Source organism: Marmota monax, unplaced genomic scaffold, assembly GCF_021218885.2.
Source record: "Marmota monax isolate L192 unplaced genomic scaffold, Marmota_monax_Labrador192_F-V1.1 WCK01_AAM20220418_F8-fsc00061, whole genome shotgun sequence".
In the NCBI taxonomy this organism is placed as follows: domain Eukaryota; kingdom Metazoa; phylum Chordata; class Mammalia; order Rodentia; family Sciuridae; genus Marmota; species Marmota monax.
In genome coordinates, this window is record NW_026695230.1 from 9,097,759 (window position 1) to 9,104,979 (window position 7,221).

At 43.1% G+C, this 7,221-nt stretch overlaps 1 non-coding gene across 1 annotated transcript; it reads left to right on the forward strand.

Moving 5' to 3' along the window:
* The first annotated feature begins 3,294 nt into the window (after window positions 1-3,294).
* On the forward strand, window positions 3,295-3,401 carry LOC124088656 (U6 spliceosomal RNA). Its single transcript, XR_006850413.1, has one exon. It is a non-coding gene; the product is annotated as a U6 spliceosomal RNA (small nuclear RNA).
* Window positions 3,402-7,221: the final 3,820 nt, after the last annotated feature.

Sequence of the window (7,221 nt, forward strand, 5' to 3'; positions counted from 1 at the left end):
AAAGGAAGATGATTCGACTCAAATCCATAACAGCTGATATCCAGATCTCCAGCTTGGCTATTCTTACATCTGCGACAGTGATTAACCAGGATGCTTTTTTCAATATCTATTTTATTATTGCTTTTTCCCACATCATAAAGTTCTATTTTATTTTTGAGCTCATACAGACCTAGGTTAATGTTTTTTCTGATCAGTTTTATTTTTTGACTGTGGAGTTTTTGAACATTGCAATGGAGATTTCACCTAGGTAAAGCTACAAGGCCTTTACTATTGTCTTATGTGTTATATGTTACGTGTGCACACTTCTGTTTTGTGTTGTATATCTGTATGTGCGTATGTCCATATATCACATATGAGGAGCGCTCATGCACATGGATCCAAAAAAATTTTTTTTTTATTATTCACGTGATTTTAATAGTTTAATTTAATTTGGGTAAACAGCTGTTGAGGATTGTTTTAATATATGAACAAATAGAAGGTTAACAGATCTGTTTGTTTACTTTCACCTTTCCTTTTCATTATATTTAATAATTCTGTTCAGGATAATGTAAATTGTTCTAAATATTGTTTTCTTAGTACCTGTTGAAATGTTACATATTTTTTTTTTTAGCATCATTGTCAAAATTCCTATTTTCATCCCAGTGCCGGTGAAGACAAAGATAAAACCAAACTACAACTTCTTCGAGAGTTATCACAACAAACCGTGTAAACTGATACATCAATGATTTATAACTCAACAAGTAATGCTCAATCAATGAGTCGATTTATTTTGGAAGGATATGGACATATTGATAGATTCCTCTGCTTTGAACTGCTTACAAAACTTGCCTGGACTATGTATCACTTGTATGCTTTATTTTGGGAGGATATGCACATATTGATAAATTCCTCTGCTTTGAACTGCTTACAGAACTTGCCTGGACTATGTATCACTTGTATGCTTTGTGATCTATTTGTTGATGCAGCGAATTATGGTAGTGCTAGCGTATCTTTGCTGATGTGTCACCAGTGATGCAATTTTTCCTAGGAGCCGTTAATTGACTTGGTGTCATGACATTTCTGTATCCTCCTCCCTTCTACTAGTGATGGTCTAATTTTGGGGGCCAACAGAGGTGAGGCAAATAACCTCACCCCCCCACTGGTACATAGGCCTATCCACAAGTATGGCTATATGCTGGACCGGTAGTCAGTGACGGGTATGATCCAATTGCACTGGTATCAACCTAAGACAGGAGGCTGACGCCTAAAAGTCAGTTTTCTGTTGACGGGTAAGAACCATATGTTGAATTGGACAAACCTAACAGGCACAGTCCCTAGCCAGATTGCTTGTTACTTAAACAGAAGGGGGGAGATGCTAAGAGCCAAGTATATGATGCATGGCATTTTTGGTCGAAAGGTGACACCAGCTAGCCATTGAGATGATATGATTATGTTAAGATTTGCATTCATATGGATATTGGACTCCTGCTGTTCACCTAGGCCGGCTACGGGACTCCTGGAGAGTTCCCATTGGTTGGGGAAGTACAGTAGGAGGGAGTTCCGGGGGAGGAGCTCTCTCTGCGGTCCAGGAGGAGGCCGCCTGGGTGGAAAAAATCTTCCCGGGAGCATACCGGACATTGGCGGCAGTTTCAAAAAATAAACTTTGTTCCTGCTTGAGTGGCTCGTGATTTTGTGCCCAGCCAGACTGCGGCACTAGGCAATCACAGAAATTAAAACATTAATAAGTGGAGCCTGTGGGCTCCAGGCAGGACTGGAGTTTTCCAGTCAGCAAGCGATAAACAGAAGCTAAAAAAGCATTAGCTTTGCAGTTCAGTTGACCACAGTCCCAGGTTCAAGCAGGTGCTAGACAGTCGCATCTGAATTTGGGGTTGGCGGGGCAAGAATCTACTTCAAAGTCACAGTAGACCCACAAGGGCATTCAAACACAGGATGTAGCTCACCACAACCACCACTACATCCTGAGTACAAAGTATAGAAAAACAAATTTTTTAATAAGAAAACAGCTTTCATTTCAGTTTCTCAGAAACAGCTCTTGTAACAGTTTTTTATAGAAGGCAGCAAAATGGAGTATTAGGTCTGTCTGTGACATTCTTGCTTTATAATCGTCTTATCTCACTTATCAAAATCTTATATCTATAATCTATAATATAATTTTTTACTAATCTATAACCTATAACTTACACTCTTACTGATTTATTCATCAGTTCACACCACAACATATCTATATAGCAGAACAAACTCTTCAGAGAACCATGAAGACTTCCTAAAAGCTGCCACCTCCCTCCCCAGGTTCATTGTATTGTCCTAAGCACGTTCCTCTGCTATAAAATCTTTTTTTTAAGAATTCAACCTTTATTTTTAATTTATTTTATTTTTTTATGTACTGCTAAGTGCCTCACCTATGGGAGGCAAGCATTCTACCACTGAGCTACAACCCCAGCCCTGCAGTAAAATCTTGAATTTTAATATGTCAGGTTTGCTCAGTCTTCCTTCTTTTCCTCTAAAACCTATCCTTTTCCCTAAGATTCTCTTTTTCCTTTTTCTTTTTAGCAATTATATTCTTTACATTTGTCAAGACTGAATTCTTTCCTTTGCAGAAAGTCTTTCTTGATTGGCTTATCACCAAGCCCTTCTCTGTGTTCCTCTTGGTAACTTCTCACTTTATCAAATCTGCCTTAGGTATTCTTTATCCTTCTTGGCCTCTTGGCAGAATGTGATGCTGTTGGGCAGGCCCCTGTTGGCACTCTTTCCTCCTTTAGCTTCCTTATTAGAACATTCTCAACTTCTTCCTTCCTCCCTAACCTTTTCTCCTGTCTCCTCCTCAACCTCCTGTTACCTAAACATAGGAAGGGATCCTCCAGTGATCTCTTGGGTTGAGTAGACTTATTTATCTGCAATGTCTGATACCCTTCCTCACCACCATTTCAGTGTTTTCTATTTGTAATGCCATCATATCCATCTGGCAAGGAAAGAGGCAAGCTAAGAGCAAACATAGACTTCTACATAGCCCCTGAGTCCCCCAGGCATGGAGTCCTTCCCTGATTATAGTCACAGCATTAGGTACATTGGCAAATGGTAAGAGTAAAACCTTCTAGGAATCACCTGGTAGCTGCTAAATCTTCTAGAAATCCCAAAACTAAAATCTCTGAAGACTCTGAGTAGTCACTCAGAGCATATGGTCTTATGCAACTCCTAGAACCCAAACTTGGAAGCCATCCCAGGAGTTAGGTAAGCTGGAGGACAGTATGATCTTGTCAGCCCAGAAAATGCACTTCCATAAAACTATGGAAGTTTGTGCTCATTTCAGAAGCACATATACCAAAATTGGAACAATACAGAGAAGATTAGCATGGCCTCTGCACAAAAATAACATGCAAATTTGTGAAGGCTTGTATATATATTTTTTAAAGTATGGAAGTTCTATAGTGTCTGATTGCCTTTTCCCTGTGTTAGTAAGAGAATACAAAGGCTTATTTATTTATTTTGGTTAATGTGAGATACTATGATCAAAAATGATAGCAGATGTCGGGCACTGTGATGCAGGTCTGTAATCCCAGCAGGCAGGAGGCAAGAGGAAGATAGCGAGTTCAAAGCCAGCCTCAGCAAAAGCAATGCACTAAGCAACTCAGTGAGACCCTGTCTCTAAATAAAATACAAAATAGGGATGGGGATGTGGCTCAGTGGTCCAGTGTCCCAGTGACCTGGGAGGCTGAGGAAGGAGGATCTAGTTTAAGGCCAGCCTCAACAATATAGCAAGAACTTCAGCAACTTAGTGAGATATTGTCTCAAAGTAAAAAAGAAAAAAGACTAGGGATGTAACTTAGTGGTAAAGTGCCCCTGGGTTCAATCCCCAGTACCAAAACAAAGAAAAAAAGGTAGCAGGCTGGAGATGTAGCTCAATGGTAGAGCTCTTGCCTAGCATGTGTGAGGCCTTGAATTCAATACCCAGCACTGAAAAGAAGTAGGAGGAGAAAAAGAAGAAGGAAGAGGAGGAGAAAGAAAAGGAAGAGAAAGTGAAGAAAAGGGAGGAGAAGGAGGAAGGGGAAAGGTAGGGAAAGAGGAAGAGGAAGAAGAAAGACAGCAACAGTGTGTAGGACTAGATCCCCCAAGAACATTTCTTTCTTTTTTTTTTTTTCCAAGAACATTTCTTTAGAGAAAAAGGCAAAGTTCCATTTGTAGCCTGGGAAAGTTCCCTTTCACAAGGATGAGTGGCCCTTGGATTTCCTGACAAGAGTTGTGAAAAACCTTAATCTAAGGTCATCATGATAGCAGATTATTATCCCAATTATATTAGCAGATTTTTTTAAAATATTGATTTTTTTAGTTGTAGTTGGACACAATATATTTATTTTATTTATTTATTTATTTTTATGTGGTGCTGAGGATCGAACCCAGGGCCTCGCGCACGTCCTAGGCGAGTGCTCTACCACTGAGCCACAACCCCAGCCCCATATTAGCAGATTTATATGATAGCAGAGATTCTGTTTTAAACTTCAAAGGCATGATACTAAAAAAAAAGGATTAATATATATGTGTGTCAAGGATTTGAAAAGGATATGTGAATTTACTATGTGTCAGGCTCTATCCTAGGTATTTTATGTTTTTTTAAAATCTTTTTTATTGATTTTATTTTTTAAAATACACAACAACAGTGGAATGCATTACAATCCTTATTACACATACAGAGCACAATTTTTTGTATCTCTGTATACAAAGTATGTTCACGCCAATTTATGCCATTATACATGCACTTTTTTGCATTACAATTCTTAATACACATATACCACAATTTTTCATATCTCTGTTTGTACATAAGGTATGTTGACATCCAATTCAAGTCTTCATACATGTACTTTGTATAATGATGACCATCACATTCCACCATCCTTGCTATCCCCTTCCCCCTCCTTTTCCCTCCCACTCCTCTTCCCTACCTAGAATTAATCTAATCCTCCCATGCTCTCCCTCCCTGGCCCCCTATGAGACACCCCTCCTTACTTTATGTTATGTGTGAGAGAAAAGTGAGTTATTACCAATAAATTCTGTTCACCAATGGGCCTCCATCTCCTCCCATGGATGAGCACACCCATATACACTCTTCCCCATTAACAATGGATATCATTCAAGATCTCATCTAAGGCCAACTCCTCCATTTTTGTGATGGTTCCCATCCCATCTTACCTAAATGGTTATATTTCAGATCTATTAAATGGAATTTGAGATACCATAAACTAATAATTACAGGCAAGAACATCCTTCAAGTTAAGAAAATTATTAATTGACTCTCAAGTGTAAGGCAAGAGTAGATGTCCCTAAGATTTTTCACAAGGAGATCAACTAGGCTAAGAATCAGGAGGTCTATTGGAAGGGTATTAGAGGTATCAAGTAATGGGTACGTCATCAACTCTTTGAACTTGGGCAAATTACTTAGATTCATTTATTTGAGAGAGAGGCACCATCAACAAAGCCAGAAAAATTACCTTTTAACCCTTGGATCCTCTCTATAACATGTTCCCTGAATTAGTCATTGTTCTCACAAGCAACAGAAATCAACTGAGCTATGCAGAAAAAAACTTGATTTAAAGATACTGGTGGTCCACAGAATCTCCAGGCAGGCTGGGAAACCAGGGTTGGAGGTTCCACAGCCAGAAATGAAGCCCAAAATTATATCCTAGAGCTAATCTGATGAAGATAGCATAGCTGCCACTAGGCCCAGACCTTGTGCCTTCATCATGGGTCCCTCAACACTGGACACTGGATACCTACTTCTGGATCCACTGCCACTTTTACTGGTGATAACTGGACAGAGCCACATTACTAGAAGAGACTCCACATAGCATGCTTTTTTGCATTCCCAGTTTCATACCCACTTCCTTTTATCTGAGGAAGCTAACTCATCCTCAGTCCTCTACTAAGGGAAGTTGTGGTAGCTATGGCTATTCCATAAACAGAGCTGGCTGCAGTTGGACAAGCCATAGGACTTGACTCAAGAACCACAAAATGCGGAAGATGGCCGTGAGGGGAGTGCATTGCCCCAGTGTGCCGCGTCACTGTGTGGGAGTATGACGAGTCAGGACTGCTAAAGGCTACCTTGTTAGGAATTTCCAGCAATAGTGGGGTGCTCCGGAACCTGGAGGAAGGATTTCCATCGCACGAGGATCGGCTACGGGGACTCAAACGCGAGAGATTTGTTGCACGGAGGGTAACACTGCTTATTCAGCAAATCGCCCCGCGGCTAGAGTCTGCAGCGCGCGCTGGGAAACAAGGAGACAGCGGCGCAGGGATACAGCGCTGCAGTTTCTGCCAGCCGTGCAAGCGCCGTACTCAGTGCTGAATTCTGGGTTCGAGACAGGGGAAGGAAGCAGTCCATCTTGGTTCTCCACACCGGTCAGACCACAGAGGAGGCCAGGGGCCACCATATTGGAGAGCTGACGTCACCATCCCTGTTTTCGACTGACCGCAGCTCATTCAGCCATAGAACAGGTAATTTCAGGCTGCCATTCGCCTGCAGCTTGCAGACAGATTACTCAGGCTCAGTGCCTCAGTGCTTCTTGGAGCCTGCTCTTATCAGAGTATACACTGAGCACGGAGCGGCCGAGTTCCGGCTCCCGGAGCTGCCCTGGCCCAGGGCTAAGGAGCCCGCGGAAACTGCTTCTCGGTGTGGAAACTGCTTCTCGGTGCGGAAACTGCTTCTCGGTCCGGGTCCTGCTGAGGACCGGTCAGGAATCACCCGCTGCTTTGGTAACCCGGCAAAGGGAACGAAATGCTGCCATTCGCATAGGATACCAACATGGCAGAGATCTGATGTCATCAGAAAGCGGCGGAGGAGAGAACTTCATCAATACCAGCGGCGACAGAAACAGTTGGTCTCCTGGTAGGGAGGGTGAGGCACAGACACCCGAGTCTCTCTCGATTTGTCGTCAAGCCAGAGGGGAGGAGCCGGGCCGCCGCCGGCGCCCGGAGCAGGCCCAGCGGCTCGCCGGCGTGGTGGTCGCAGGACCCCAATTGGAGAGGGGGCGGAGCGGAGCCGCCACCCACGCCCGCAAGGTGGGCAGACCCGCGACCCAGTGGTACACGGGTGTGGTAGGAGGGGCAGGGCAGAGCCGCCGCCCGCGCCTGCAAGGTAAGCAGACCTGTGACAGACTGGCCTGTCAGGCCCAGCGGCCTGCCAGCGTGGTACACACGTCACCCCAACTGGAGTAGGGGCAGAGCAGAGCCTTC